Here is a 16,048-nt window from a genome sequence, read left to right on the forward strand (position 1 = left end):
CACACACACACACACACACACACACACACACAGGCTTTCTATCTCATGTCATTTATTTTGGCCACACCCGTGGCATGTGGAAGTTCCCAGACCAGGGACTGAACCCATACCATAGCAGCAACCCAAGCCTCCACAGTGAAAACAGCTGAATCCTTACCTCACTGCACCACAAGAGAACTCCCCCATGTAACATTTTTATGTTTTTTCCTTTTATCCCACATCAACTTTCACTTAGTAGGAGCTCTGTTTTTTCAGTGTATTGGAGTAATCCATGTAATAGCAATGAAAACCTTTTATTTTTCTTCCCAAATAACAGTAATAATGCATTTATTTTAAAAGTTATCTACGAGTTCCTTCAATTAATTGACCAGTTCATTTTAATATCACTCATTCTGTGAATTCTCATTAACTCCTATAGTTTACATTCCAGTGATAGAAGTTTTTGCAATAGAATGAATATTTAATTTCAAGATATAGATTTGGTGAAACTATTATGAAATTTTTCAAATTTTTTTCCCTTAAAATCCTGAGCCTTCTTTTTGCTCACCTCACTCTATAGCAAAAAGTGTTGCTCCTGTCAATTTAAGGAAAATTCTAGCTAAGATATATGATGGACAATGCTAATGGGAAAGCATGTGAGATTCACAAGAAAATGAACATTTTCTTTCTTTTGCTATTCCTCAGGGACTAGAGAAAAAGTCTTAAGAGTACTGACAAGGAAAACAGATGTCACAATTACACATCCTATAAACAAATGTATGGCAATTCAAGGATGTGATGGACATTTACAAACATAAGTCATTGTTCTCAAATGAAAATCCTCTGTGACCAACAGCTGTGGTTGACTCTGTTCTGCAATCATTTCTGGGATGTGATCTGTCAACCACTCCTGGGGTGTCTGGGTGAAGTAATGAAGAACACAGCCAAGTCTCTAAGGCATCATTTCAGATTTTCCTTCCTACCTACCCATCCACATTGTTTTCCTCGTCTGTGGAATTTCTGATCCCAAGCTTTATATTCCTTCCTGTATCTTTCTTCTTAAAGAATTTGAATGTCTTGGATATCTCATTGTTGGATCAGGCTTGTAGCTCACTGAAAGGGAGACTTCACCTCCTCAATAAGCAAATGCTTGCCATTGTGTAAAATAAAACAACTGGAAATGATTTTCAGGACATTTTCATAGTAAATTGCAAGAATGTCCATAGTCAGTTGTAAGGATGTCCTCCAGAGAAAAGAACCCCCGAATTGGTACCCCCGAATTGTCCAATTTAAAGAAGCAACATTATTTAAATGTCTACTAAAGATTGAGATCTTTTTTCCTAATTTTATTTAAATTATGAGGAGTTGGGTGGGAGGCTCCCTAAATTCCGTGATATAATTGGAAACTTAAATTATCTTCCCACATTCTCTATGTGTACTGAACTCTCCTTTCTTATATTAAGACCCCTAAGAAGTCATAAGTATCTTTGTGAACACATACGTCCTCAAGGCAATTAGCACCCTCAACATTACTGGGTAGTTTTCCAATTCTCTATCTTTCTCTCTGACTTGACAATCTTTTTCTTGGTGTTAGGTTAATATGCCAGGTGAATCTGTCACAGAAGAGAACAGAATATTGGTTGAATTTGACTATCTTGAGTAAACTTTGATTTTATAGCCACCTGTCTGTTTCTGGAATGATTCATTCTGCTCCATCTGTGTTTGCTGACTCTCAATACCATGTAAGAACTTCATCATGACTACATGACAAAAATTCATAAGAAGAATCAATTTAGATTACTTTCAGATTATACTCTAAGGCTGCCTTTAAGTAGTCCTACAATTAGTCCTACAATTAATTCTCTGAGTCCCCTTAAAAAAAAAATGACCTTTCCTTTTTGCTAATGGCAAAGGGGAGTCAGGTCAAACCAGTCAGTCAAAGCAGTATGAAGAAGAATAATGAAGGAAAAACTGTAATCCCCTAAATCACTTGCAAAATCTGTGGGTTTTTATAGAGATGTTCTCTTTCTCTCCTGATTGTCTCAATTTGTTAACTAGCATCTGTATTTGAAGGTAATTTTTAACTTAAAAAGGAAAAATTCTTTTAAAATGTATAACATCAGAATTTAATTTTAATTTATAATGTGTGGGATTATTGGAGCAACCCCTAGCTTTTCCATTTCAGGAGAAATGTATAAAAAATACAACTGTTTCTGAGTTTTAGATTTTTTTTTTACTAGGAAAATAATAATAGTTCATGGAATTATTACAAGGGATAATTAAAAGTAAAATCCAGTTATATAAATTTTTATCTCATACACTCACACCGTAAATACTGTCATCTTTATTATTTCTAAAAATAAAATCAGTTATCACAGTTGAAAAAGATAGTCCCACTGTAAAGTAATAATAACATTTCTGAGGAAACTCATTTGAGAGATAATGTTAAAGCTTTGTCATCGACTCATTACAATAACACTATGTTGAGTGTGGAGAAACTGACATTGAGAGTTTAAATAATATAAGCAAGTTCATACATCTAGGTAATGATAAGACTGGAATTCTAAACTCTTTCTGCCTGAAACTGATGCATGTGCTACTTATTAAACCTATATTCAATGAGTAGGACCAAATTCAGAGAGCAATTTTTCCAAAAATTAGTAAAGTAATAAATTAGTACACCAAACAGGAAATGCAACCATGCTCATTTTTCATTTCTTTGGTATCTACAGAAAGAAATGGCATCCCCAAATTATTCTACTCAATGTGATGAAAAGTTGAGCTAATAAATAATGAATCAGAGCTAAAAAAAAGGAAAAGTTTTCATTGGCTTTAACATTACAGTCTTACCTCTATTTGTTATACAAATGCATCACATCAGCTGGTTGAAATTATGGAAAAAATGCAACTATTTTGGTTTTAGGTTAAAAAATCCAGCCTTTCTAAAAATCACTCTCTTAATACATTTCCAATTATTTTATTTCCAGAGCTCTGATTTTTTGATACATTTTCTATTGTAGTCAAGAGAGCAAAAATACTGAAGAGAAGCAAGATACGGAGTTACTGTGGGCCTTTCTGGATATAATTTCTATGTGGATTGTAACCTGGATAAGCCATGTGATATTTTCTCTACCGTATATGCCCAAGGCTCAGGGGAGATACTCCAGCGACTCAATGTGCCGAAGAGGGCCAGGAGGAAAACACGCTTAGGATTATAAACATGTTATCAACATTAGTACCAACACCGAAACAGGAAACTTGAGGAACAATGTCCACAGAGAAAAGGGACGTGAGAAGTAGGCCAGCAGCATATGGAATGTTTTGCCTTATGTTTATGTAAAAATAAACAAATGTGCAAAAGTTTTAGAAGAGGTTTCCTGAATTTTCCTCATGAGGATGTCTCTGAAGATTTTTTTTTTTTAATCTTACTGAGTAAGATACTGGGATTTTAAGTGGAAATATTACATTTTCTATTCTTATAGAGTAAAATGTCTCCATAAGTGGATCCTTAAGCTTTTACCTGTCAACTAAATTATTCAAAAATTAGAGAACAATTAAAAGAAGTGTGAGATGGAATGTAGTGCTCAGTGCTCAGTGACTTCCCATTGAAAGGTATGGGAAAAATTGGATAAAATACCCATTAAACTCTTTAGTCTCTTCCAAGAATCTTTTCAGTTCATTTTTCTGTAACTGTAATGATGCTAATTGTTGAGGCGGATCTACCATCCAGAGGTCCCTTTACTTGGTGGGTTGGGTTCCAGCGGATAATGAAATCAAAAAATTTTACAAGAATTTTACAAGAATTTATAAATCCTATTTCTTTCAGTCTAATTTTAGAAATGACAAAAAAGGAGTTCCCCTTGTGACTCAATGGGTTTAGAATCTGACTAGTATCCATGAGGATGCAGGTTTGACCTATGGCCTTGCTCATTGAGTTAAGGATCCAGTGTTGCCCTGAGCTGTGGTGTAGGTCCCAGACATGGCTCAGTTCCTGCATTTCTGTGGCTGTGGTGTAGGCCAGCAGCTGCAGCTCCAATTAGACCCCTAGCCTAGGAGCTTCCATATGTCGCAGGTACGCTCCCCCACCCAAAAAAAGAATGTAAAAAAAACCACCAACCAAAAAGTCTGTTAATTCAATCACTTTGTTATGCATTCAACAAATACTTGTTGAAGACTTGCTATCATTAGATACTATGTAAACACTGGAGATACCATGGAATCAAAATAGAAGTGATTCCCACCTTCTCTCAGCTTACCAAAAACAAGGGCATGCCACTGAGGGAAAATAATTTGACCAATGTCACATAACTTAATTAAGAGCTAAGTTCTAAACAGATATAAGTAAAGCAACCTGTCTCTTAATTCAGAACTTTTCATGTCTTTGTTGTCACAACTGAGAACCCCGGGCGTGGAGGGAGCCAGAGGGTCGGGCTCTGAGTCGACTACATTGTGGAGCATGACTATGGTTCTGTACATGATGAATTAACTATTCAGGTTGGGGAAAATCATCCGGGATGTGTGAAAACTGGGAGGAAGGATGGCTGGAAGGAGAACTGAATGGGAGCAGAGGAATGTTTCCTGACAATTTTACTAAGGAAATTAAGAGGGAGACAGAATTCAAGGGTGAAAATTTGCCTATCAAATGGGAAAAGCAAGGGAATGTTTCAAGTCTTGTACAACGAACCAGCACCTGTGGACTTCTAGCTGGAGGAATTCAGCCACATGCACAAACGAAAAACATTAAGAAGAAAACCAATAAACCTCAGTGTAAGGTTGACTTTGACTACATTCCACAAAATGAGGCTGAAGTGGAGCTGAAATTGGGAAACATTATCAATATTAGTGAAGAAGCAGAGGAAGGCTGGTGGGGTGGAACCCTGAACCCTGAACAACAAGTCGGCACTGTTTCCCTCAAACTTTTGGAAGGAATTAGAGGTAACAGATGATGGCGAAACTCATGAAGCCCAGGAGGATTCAGAAACAGTTTTGACTGGGTCGACCTCTCCGGGAATGGGAATGAAGCCACATCTGGATCAGTTCCTACCCAGCCAAAGAAAATCCAAGGAATTGGATTTGGAGATATTTTTAAAGAAGGCTCTGTGAAACTTAGGACAAGAACATCCAGTAGTGAAACAGAGGAGAAAAAAACAGAAAAGCCCCTAATCACACCCTGGGAACCTCCTTGTGCCGCGGGTGTGGCTCTAAAAAGACAGAAGACAAAAAGAAAGAAAGAAATAATGAGTATATGAACTATTACAGCTATAGAAAAATGTAGGGGAGGGCAAATTTTTTTAACATATTTTGTTTTGCCAATATGAAAAAAAGAGGCCTTATTTCTCATGTGCTGGGATTGCAAACTTTTTGTTTAGTTTGCTTGAAAATACTACTGAATCTGTATAAAGGAAAAAAATTCGCACTAGTTTTTTTATTGAAACTTGTAGTATTATTTTTAAAAAGATCTCTACTATAAATATGGTGATATCTTTACAAATAATCCGTAAAATATACTATTTGAGAGGGACAGGTTATCTTTGTAGTAGTGATAGTCACTACTTTTCCCCTAATACATAAGGGATATAAACTTGGTATGTATATATTTTTTACATTTAGCTTCTTACCCAGGATTACACTGTTGTGCCTGTTTGTTTGCAGTGTTGTTTATACTTTGGGTGATGAAATATGAGTTTCCTAGCTCCAAACCAGGTTACTTACCCATGCATATAGTAATAACTAATGAAATAAAATAATTTCTGCAACTGGAATAATCAAAATAATTTAAACTTTTGGAGTATTTTATATTGCACTGTAGGATTCACAAAAGGAACTTAGTTAAAATGTATTGGCTTGTTAAATATATTGGGGAAAATGTGAGCTATATTTTAAATTCATTAGGTTTAAGGAACTAAAAAAAAATGTCAGTTTAACCCTTAACTACAGCACATATAATATGCAAACATCAGCCTTACTGCTGTACTTCTCTGCTTATTTTACAGGCTCAAATATTACTCATTTCATGATCTTGAGATTTAATTCTTCATGCCCCTCCTTTAGATTTTTAATAATGGTAATGTTAGAAAAACAAAACTCCAAAACTTTGAGAACTTCCGTATGTGGTTTCATACTTTGACAAGTTATCATTATGTACTATTCAGGTTTTACATTGTGTAATTTATGTAACAGACTAACTGGTGGAGATATTTGGCTGTCATTTAGGTACCAACTTTATAAAGAATGTTCAGTATATCATAAAGTGTAATATTACAGCTTATTTAAAACCAAATATAATTGGCCATATTCAGAAAAAAAACTTTTCTACTGCATTAAGTATTTTTTTCAATCGGCAGACTTACTCCTTTGTACTAAGTAATTTATGTGATTTATCCCATCATTTCTTGATTATTTTTTGATTATGATGTTTTTACTAAAATAATACTTTCAATATTATCTAATTTTTCTGCTGAATTACATGTTCATCAAAAATTGTACAAAAATCTTGTGTGAAAATACTTGTTAAATATTCTAAGTTATTCTGAGTCACCTAACATTTGATAAAATTATGTTTGGAGATTAAGCTAATTTGAGGCTCATGATGATCTAATCATATTACAGCTAATCATTATAACTAGCATCACATCACAGCTAATCTGTATAACTGCATATCCACTAAAAGAGCCATTTTTATATTAATCTTTAATTTTTATTAAATTTTTCAAGTATACATAACTTTTATTAGTTTTAGGGATCAAAAGTTTCAAAAACCATTTTTACCTTGCTAAGTAAGTGCTAATGTTACTGCAAGAACATCAGAGGAAGAGAGTTTATCATGATGATTTAAAAAATAGAGTTCTAGGAGTTCTTGTCATGGTGAAGTGGAAATGAATCCGACGAGGAACCATGAGGTTGCGGGTTCAATCCCTGGCCTCCCTCAGTGTGTTAAGGATCCTGCGTTGCTGTGAGCTGTGGTGTAGGTTGCAGTCGCGGTTTGAATCTGATGTTGCTGTCTGTGGCTGTGGCATAGGCCCGGGGCTACAGCTCCAATTCAGCCCCTAGCCTGGGAACCTCCATATGACATGGGTGCAGCTCTAAAAAGCAAAAAATAAAAAAGAAATAAAAACAAAAAATAAAAATAAAACAGAGTTCTAATATAAGAGAATTAGGTTCAGGCTTTGCTATTTATTCATGTTGTGTGCTAGAAAATTTATAAAAGCTTTACTGTCTTCATTTCAAAAATAGGATTATAAAACTCAATCTGCACATTATTAGAAGAATTAAATAAAAACTAATATGTGGAGGCTTATGTTTCTATAAGATGGAGTAGCTTGAGGCAGATCAATACTCATGCAAAAAGCATATAGAAATGCGATTCTAAAGACAAAAATAATGCTTTCAAAGACATCTGACACTTCCAGTTTTCAGGTATGTGTGTAAGAACTTGGAGATAACCACACGATTCTAACAACAGGAAAAAAGATGAACAGACTGAAAAATCAACAACTTTTTGCATCTACAGAGCAGGAAGGACACAGGGTAAACAACTGTACTCGAGTAAGGTGAATTGGACAGGTGAATACAGGTAGTCAAGACTTATTGGAGCAGAGACTCAATGGTGGAAACTGCCATAGGCACCCGTGCCACCATAGGAAAACCTGAGTCTGTTAACACATGAGTTGCTGGAGATTTAATGTGGTCAACCTGGAGAGTTAAAATCTCTAAAGAGACCAGTAAAAAGTGAAACCTCCACAAAATTGTGAGATTTGCTTCCAGAAGCATGGCCACGTTCAAAAATAAACATCACAGAAAATCACCTAATGCTTCTGGCAGGGAGCAGAAGAAAGGAGCCATTTTGAAACACATCAGAGCATTCTGTTCCTAAAAAGGTCCAAGGAAAACTAGTTAACCAATGCCTAACCAGCTGGGACATTGTCCAAACCTAACTGAACTGGGAGAAAAGAAATACCCAACTCTAGTACCCTCCAGCCTTCCATGTGAGAGAAGAAATATCCAAATCAAACCCACTGTAGTCATTCTTTTCCATCTAAGCAGGGAGAAGAAAAATAAGGAGCATTTGTGAAGTTTATAGTCCAGAGGCATAGGCTTACATAGGACTAAGACCTAATCATAGGACCAGAGAATGCTTCCCCTCACTCCACACCTAAGTACTCCATTTCTATAGACCTATTTAAACCAGTACCATTTACTCAGAATATTACACGTAGTTGTTAAGAAAAATATAGAAGGCATACCACAAGACAAAAAAAATTTTTTTTTCGACGATAAAGAGAAAGATTCAGAACCAGACATGGCAAGGATGTTAGGATTATCAAACTGGGAATTTAAGACAACTGTAATTAATAATATAAGGTCTTGATCAGATAAAGCAGTCAGAATGCAAGAACAGACTGCCAGGGGAAACAGAGCATTGAAAAATTTTAAAAGGGCAAATAGAAATGCAATAGATGAAAAGCACTGTAACAGAAATAAAAAAAAATGCTTTTAATGACTTCATTAGTAGATAGGATTTGGCTGAGGAAAGACTATCTAGCTATAACATATGTCAACAGTCTCCTCAAAAACTAAAAGCAAAGAGAAAGAGTGGGGAAAAAAAAAAAAAGAATGGAATATCCGAGGACTGTGGCACAACTAGAAAAGAAGTAGCATATGTGTAATGGAAATACCAGAAGGAGAAGAAAGAAAGAAAGTAACAAAAGAAATACTTGAAACAAAAAGGACTGAGAATTTCTCATAATTAATATCAGACAGCAAGCCACAGATCCAGGAAGCTCAGAGAAGACTGATGAGAAGAAATGCTGAAAACTATACTGAGGCATATCATTTTACAAAGAAGAGAAAGCCAAAGATAAAGAAAAAATCCTGAAAGAAGCCAAAACAAAAACAATGCCTTAGTTATAGAAGAGCAAAGAGCAGAATGCCATATAAGTTCTCCTCAGAAACCATGCAAACAAGAAGAGAGTGAAGTATTTAAATAGTTGAGAGAAAAAAAAAAATCAACCAACCTGTAATTCTGCACCCTGTGAAATTATCTCTTGAAGGAGAAATAAGGAATTTCTCAGAGAAACAAACATTAAGTGAATTTGTTGTCAGAACACACAGCTTGAAGGGAATGTTATAAGAAAATTTTTAGAGGGAAGGAAAATAATATATCAAACTCAGATCTACATAAATTTTAAAAAAGCAAGAGAAAAGGAATAAGTAAAGGTAAAATAAAAACTAGGTATTTGATCTGTTAAGGTACTGACGTGATTCATGCAGTAGAAAAATCTGATTTGAAAATGAATTTTAATTAATTTTAATGTGTCCTGTTAGCAGGGACGTAACCTGGGAAGTAACATAAAGGAAGAAGAAGAAGAATGGAAAGGAGAAACAGCAGCAACAAGATGCTATCAAAGGAGAGTAAATGAAATTATATAAAATGTTCAAATAAACAACAAAAGGCAAGAAAGAATGGAAGACAAAAGTAGCAATAGAGAAAAAGGGTATAAAATAGAAAATAGTAATGATGTAGTACATAAACACCTGAAAAAGAATTCAAAGTACGTTTCATAAAGATGCTCACTGAGTTCAGGAAAGTGGCAGTGTTTTAGTTTTACTGCATTATTTTGATTTTTTTAAAAAAAATATTATCCCCAAATGATAGCTAGCATGAATACCCTATAAATAATATATAATATCTGATCAATATTTACCTTGAAAATATGCACTCAATTTCACAAAGTATAAAACTCTTATCTTTAAAGTGCAATGCACTAGTACATATTTTTGGACTGAATTTAATATACAATAATACAGAATATGTAGATTCTTTAAACCTTAGGAAAATATCAATGTTCATCTGAAAATACCCAATTACACACTAATTTTGAACCACTACTTTTGAAGTACAATGTGACAGTATACATACCTTTTAGGAATTGATATTAACAGAATTAAAGCTATTTTTTACTTCGTGTTATAAAGTATCTCTTAAATATATTTAATTTCCAGAAAATTCTGAGGGAGACTTAAATTTTACTATATTTTCAAATGTCAGTAAACAACGCAGTGGAGAAACTTAGGCATGAAAGTGGAACAAATTGATTGGAAAGATATATTAACTGTAATGTGGAGTGTAAGGAGAATAAAAAGAGCAAGTGTAGTTATACAGATAGTGAGGAATTTCAAGATTTAATAAATGCTCTTTAGAGTGTATTTTTTTTTTAACCAAAATATTCATTTCCTTGCAGAAAATACTGCTTTATAGACCATGTCTTTGAAGGCATGTTTTACTGGCTGGTTTCTCAGGGTGTAGATGAAGGGGTTCAGCATGGGGGCAACAGAGGTGTTGAGAATAGCTACTCCTTTTGTCAGTGATGCCTTTTCTTTGGCCGAGGGACTAGCATACATGAATATACAGCTTCCATAAGAGATGGAAATGACAATCATGTGAGAGGAACAGGTGGAGAAAGCCTTTTTTCTCTGATTGGCAGATGGGATTCTCAAAATAGTCCTGATAATGTACATATAAGATAAAATCCCTAGGGCCAAGGTGAACAGCAAGGTAACCAAAGCAAAGTAAAAACCAGTTGCTTCTAGGAGCCATGTATCTGAGCAAGACAATTGCAAAAGGGGGAAATAGTCACATGCAAAGTGGTCAATGACATGGGACGCACAGTAATCCAGCTGGAGGAGAAGCATAAGGGGTGGGAAAATGGTCAGAAACCTGTCCAGCCACGCACAGAGCACAAACAGGATGCAGAGTTTCCTGTTCATGATGGTCGTGTAATGAAGAGGCTTGCAGATGGCAACATAGCGGTCATAGGACATGGCGGTTAGAATGTAAAATTCAGTCACACCCATGAAAATAAAGAAAAAGAGTTGAGCTGCGCAGTTGTGATAAGAAATAGTCTTATCCCTGGTGATAATTGCGCCCAGAAATCTGGGGATGCATACAGTAGTAAAGGAGATTTCTAAGAAAGAGAAGTTCCGGAGGAAGAAATACATTGGCGTCTGTAGATGGGGGTCCACCAGGGTCAGGGTGATGATGGTCAGGTTTCCAGTGACACCTGATACATATGTGACAAATAAAAAGAGGAGAATCACAACCTGAAGGTCGGGATCATCCGAAAGGCCTAGAGGACAAACTCTGTGATCACCGTGTGGTTCATTTCTCTTTTTCCCTTTCTTTTCTTCTTTTAAAGATATTTAGGTGGAGAGTATATTAACGGGAGGGGAGGAATGATATCATTCATCAAGATCAATATCATCATTGATACGGTTCCCAAGTATTCTCTATAATTCATGAAGGTGTTATTTCTATCAACTTTGCATTGTCATAGTACATATTCGTGACTCCTGCTTTATGTTCTAGTTTTCTTATTTTAAATGTAGCAGAAGTTAAGAAGACCTCATACAATAAGTCACATTATTGAGAATTGATAAATGAAATCAATGCTTTTTGCTTTGTTTTGTTTATGCAAATCATTGAATTTTTGTTGAAATAATCATATAAATATGCATTTTTCTTTTTTCTATGATGTGCATATTAGCAGATATTATCACCTAAAAACAGAAATGGATTATCTCACTTCTATCAAAAATAAAAATGAAACTTAGAAGAATAAAGTAACAACTGATTACTTTTATGAAATAAATCAATTAATGATTTTCTTAGCAAATAAAATAAACTTTAAATGTTTAATTATAAATTAATTTAATTTACATTAATATTAATTAATGTAATTATAAAGATAATATGAGAACATTCTATACATATTGTATATGTATTTACAACAAATAGAATAAATCTCCTAATTATTTTATTTAATTAATAGAGAAGATATTCACTTACTGATTTGTCTTATAATTCCATTGAAATCATTGATATTTGACATCTCCCATGATTGCTAGGAATGTATATATAGAAATATTTTTATTTTTGTGCTTAAATGAATTGGCAGTACTTATCTATTTTTCACTTTGCACTGATACGCAAATTGAAAAGTAACTACTTGCCTCATATCTTAGCAGTTCTCTCACCCAGATTGTAGCTCAGTGCATTTTCCATTCAAACATCCTTCTCTCTTAGCTAATAAACTTTCATAAAAAATGTTTTATTTCCTTGTAGTTCTGCCTCACATTTATCTGTTGCATGAGACAACTGATCCTATGGTGTATTCCAGAAATGTATAGAAAAACCTCTCCTCACCATCCTAACCTGTTCAATTAATTTCCAGCTCTGCTGAATATACATTCTGTGTATTTGGCTTGCTGAAATCATGACAGCTACCTTCTCCGTATTTCAGACAGCCGTATTTCTGCTGTGAATAATTGAATGCAAAAGCATTGCTTCTCTGCCAGACACCTGCAAAAGTCACACTAAGCAAACGTGATTAAATTTTTCTCTATTTTATGACGATTCTTAGGAAATAGTTCAGGAAATGAAAGTAGAATATCGGAAACCTTATGAAATTGTGGAAATATACTATCATCCACTTCAATCATGTTGGTCTAGAAGTTTAAGAAACAATATTTAAAGAAAGAACTTCCAGGGATGTGGCAACACTGGGTATTATGAGTGTAGTTTCTTAGATCTCACATTGCTCTGATTACACTAATAGATCACATTTTTGAGTCTTGGTATTTTTAACATGAGAAGAGAGTCAGGCACTGATCTCCTGGGAAGAAAGCAAAGTCCAGGCCACATCTCTGCCAAATCATAGACCAGGAGGGATTTCTGGAAGCCACTCTTGGCAGCCACCTCTCTCTCCTCTATAGTGAATCTCCCTTGAGAATGGTTACACATCTTTGTGTCCCAGAGAGGACCTAAATGTTGACTTCTCCAAACAATCACTTCCATTAATCACAATTACTTACTATTTCATGAGCAATCAAAATAAGTGTGAAATCACAAAAGTAGAACCCTTAATGTACTTTATATTTAATCAGCTTCTTGGTACATAAAAATGTTCTACATGTATACTTTTTGTTGTTTATCCTGAGGCTTTGTTATTGTTGGGGCTTCAAAAGCAAGGTTATTTCCTAATTTAAATTAATAAGTATTATAATGCACACATTGTGCTCACAGTTTTTAAAAGATGCTATTACTTAGGTTAACTATTTTAGTTATTATCAATAGCCATATTTAATTGCTATGCCAGTATTTCCATCTTATTGTTCATCTTGGCCTTTGCCTTTATCGTATTGATTTTTTTGCATTATTGATTGTCGGTAAGTGTCTAGAGCCACTACTTTATTGTCTTATCAAATGGCTCTTTTCGTAGTCTGCCACTTACCAGTGGCTTATTCATTGTTACAGTTTATGCAGAAAAGGCCAGACGATGTCTACTTCATTTCTTTTTCAGTACTCAGAGTTGGTTCTCTGGTGTCTTTTTGTTCATCTTTATGAACACATGGATTTACAAATTTGTATTTAGGTCACGTTAGTAAGTGACATCACTGCTTCTTGAGAGCGCTTTAGCCAGCTCTTTGGTTGGCTTCTCACTGTTTCGGACATTATACCTTTGCTCTTTGATAGCTTCCTTCCCGTCATAAATGGCATGTTTTTCCAGACTCAAAGAGTATTCTTTACATTGGTAAGGAAATGTTAAGATAAGAATCTGGGTACTATTTCTGATCATTGCTGTGAGATTGATTGCCCTTTCTAGGTATTTTTAGTGGATCGAGCCAGCAAATATGTATTTTTTTAAAAGCTATAATATTCATGAGTGCATCCTAAAATGCATCATTCCAATTTAGGATTACTGGACTTTTCCAAAACCCTCTTTTTCATACATTTGTATTTCCTTTCATAATGAGAACCTAGTTATCAGTAGAATTAGACAAAACTGTAAATCACATCAATCTTCATTTGCTGGCATTACACAGACAACGGAATTAGAATAACAATGACAGCACTACACCCACAAGATCATTCCTACCTAGGGACAATTTAAAGTATTTTTAGCTATTCTATGCCCTCAGATTAAATCCCACTTAGATGTATAGTACAATTACAATATTTAAGATTTCTTTGAATAAGACCGCTTTGTGTGATTATCTCACCAACTAAATACACGTTTAATTATATTTATTCTAGTCAATTTTATTTTTCAGAGAATCTTTCTGTATATTTAATGGATTTGTAACTAATCAATATAGTTACAAAATCACATAGTCAAACTACATAAAATTTTAAAAGTCTGTCTTCAAACACTGCTATTTCCAACCTATTTCTTTCTTTTTCTAAATGGAACTCTTTTTTTAAAAAGTTCTTTGATTTATATGTCCATTGTTTATTTTTTAAACATAAGCTATTGCATATGCAAATTAATATTTTCCCTTCTTAGGGAAATATGTATACATTTTTCCATTTTGTTTCATCAGTCAATATATAATGAGGATATATTTTATCTATAACATCAATCAATAGATCAATAATTATCAGTATATAATGAGGACCATGCTACAGTAGTATAGAGATGTATGTTATGCCTTTTACAGGTAAAAGTGTGTAAATACTATTGTTTATTCAAAAAGCAGTCAATAATGTATAGAATTCTGACTTTGTCTATTAAACTCTTTTCTTTCCGATGTATTGAGGTATAATGGGCGTGTAGCACTGTGTACGTTTAAGGCGTACAACATGATTTGACTTACAAACTTCAGGAAACATTTATTAAACAACCACCATCTCATATAGATACAAAATTAAAGAAGCAGAAAAATATTTTTCCTTGCGATGAGAACACTTTGTATTTACTCTCCTAACATGTCTGTGTAACATAACAGCACTGCTCATTATATTGGTCATGTTGTGCTTTACATCTCAAGCATATCATGCCATTCCCTTCTGGCTTGCAAAGTTCTTTTTTTTTTTTCTTTCACTGCTTTTTAAAATTCGCTCTTTATCTGCAACTTTTTCCATTTTAGTGAAGATACATGTCTGGGTTTGAGTCTCTTTGGGTTCATCTTGTTTGGGACTCTCTTTGCTTCCTGGACCTGGATATCTATTTCCTTCTTTAGATTAGATAAGTTTTCAGCCATAATTTCCTCAAGTATATTTTCTGCCCCTTTTCTCTTTTCTTTCTGGAACTTTCATAGTGAGAATGTTAGTACAATTGATTCTCATTGGATTTTTTTTTCTTTTTCTATTCTGATTGGTTGATTTCCAGTATTCTTTCTTTTAGGTTGCTTGAGTGTTTTTGTATCTCCTAATCCTCTTTTAATTCATTTTAGTGTATACTTTATTTATTATTGTATTCTCCAGCTCTGACTGGTTCAGTCTTATTTTTATCTAGTTCTTTGTTGAAATTCTTACTGTGGGAGATCCTGCTACTGCGTAGAGGGTTACGAATCTGACTACAGCTGCTCAAGTCGCTGTTGAGGCACAGGTTGTATCGCTGGCCTGGCCCAGTGGGTTAAAGGATCTGGCATTGCTGCAGATGTGGTGTGGGTCACAACTGCAGCTCCATTCAGTCCCTGGCCTGGGAACTTCCATATGCTGTTGGTGCAGCCATGAAAAAAAATAAAAAGGAAAGAAATTCTCTCTGTGTTCCTCTATTCTTTTCCAAGTTCAGTAAAGTGTTTTTTTTTTTCCTTTTAATTACCATTGCTTTGAACTTTTTATCATGTAAATTACTTATGTCTATTTCATTAGAATCTTTTTTTGGGTTTTATCTTTCCTTTGGAACATATAGCACCAACCTCTTTTTATTTTATTTTTCCCTTTTTGCCTCTACGAAATTAGGTGAAATAGTTAATTACCTGTCCTAGTCTGGAAGCCATGTCCTTGTGTGGGAGCGTCCCTATGCAGTCTGCCTGTGCCCACTGGCTTTGGTAGGAGAGCTGGCTCTGAAATGGTCACTGGCTTCTCTTGGGGTGTTCTGGCAGCCATCTCCTTGAGGCTTTAAAACCCCTGCATGTCTTACCTGTTGCAACATGTTTTCAGAGCCTATCCTTCTTTTTTAACTTTTTTATGGTATGATTCAACTCTAAAATATTATACAGTCTATCATGAATTCTTAGTGACCTGTTCTTCTTGGGACATCCACATATTTAAAAATTCTGTACATAT

General features: G+C 34.6%; 1 protein-coding gene and 1 pseudogene across 4 annotated transcripts in view; both read right to left on the reverse strand.

Moving 5' to 3' along the window:
- LOC110255239 (olfactory receptor 6C1-like) overlaps positions 1-16,048 on the reverse strand; it is a 371,689-nt gene that overhangs the window by 3,287 nt on the left and 352,354 nt on the right. Inside the window, exon 1 of one of the 3 annotated variants that reach the window (XM_084955876.1) lies at positions 68-1,852. The exons of the other annotated variants lie outside the window; for them this stretch is intronic. The gene's annotated coding sequence lies outside the window, so the exon portion shown is untranslated. Of the gene's footprint in view, positions 1-67; positions 1,853-16,048 lie in introns of those variants that run through there. 3 annotated transcript variants of the gene reach the window in all.
- LOC146403218 (olfactory receptor 6C3-like) lies at positions 7,141-11,141 on the reverse strand (annotated as a pseudogene). Its single transcript, XR_014803306.1, has one exon. The product of XR_014803306.1 is annotated as an olfactory receptor 6C3-like (transcript).

The sequence above is a fragment of the Sus scrofa genome, chromosome 5 (assembly GCF_054392235.1).
Source record: "Sus scrofa isolate SSC_HxYL_T2T_F1_AM1 chromosome 5, Sscrofa_HxYL_maternal_Yorkshire_Landrace_v2.0, whole genome shotgun sequence".
Classification (NCBI taxonomy): domain Eukaryota; kingdom Metazoa; phylum Chordata; class Mammalia; order Artiodactyla; family Suidae; genus Sus; species Sus scrofa.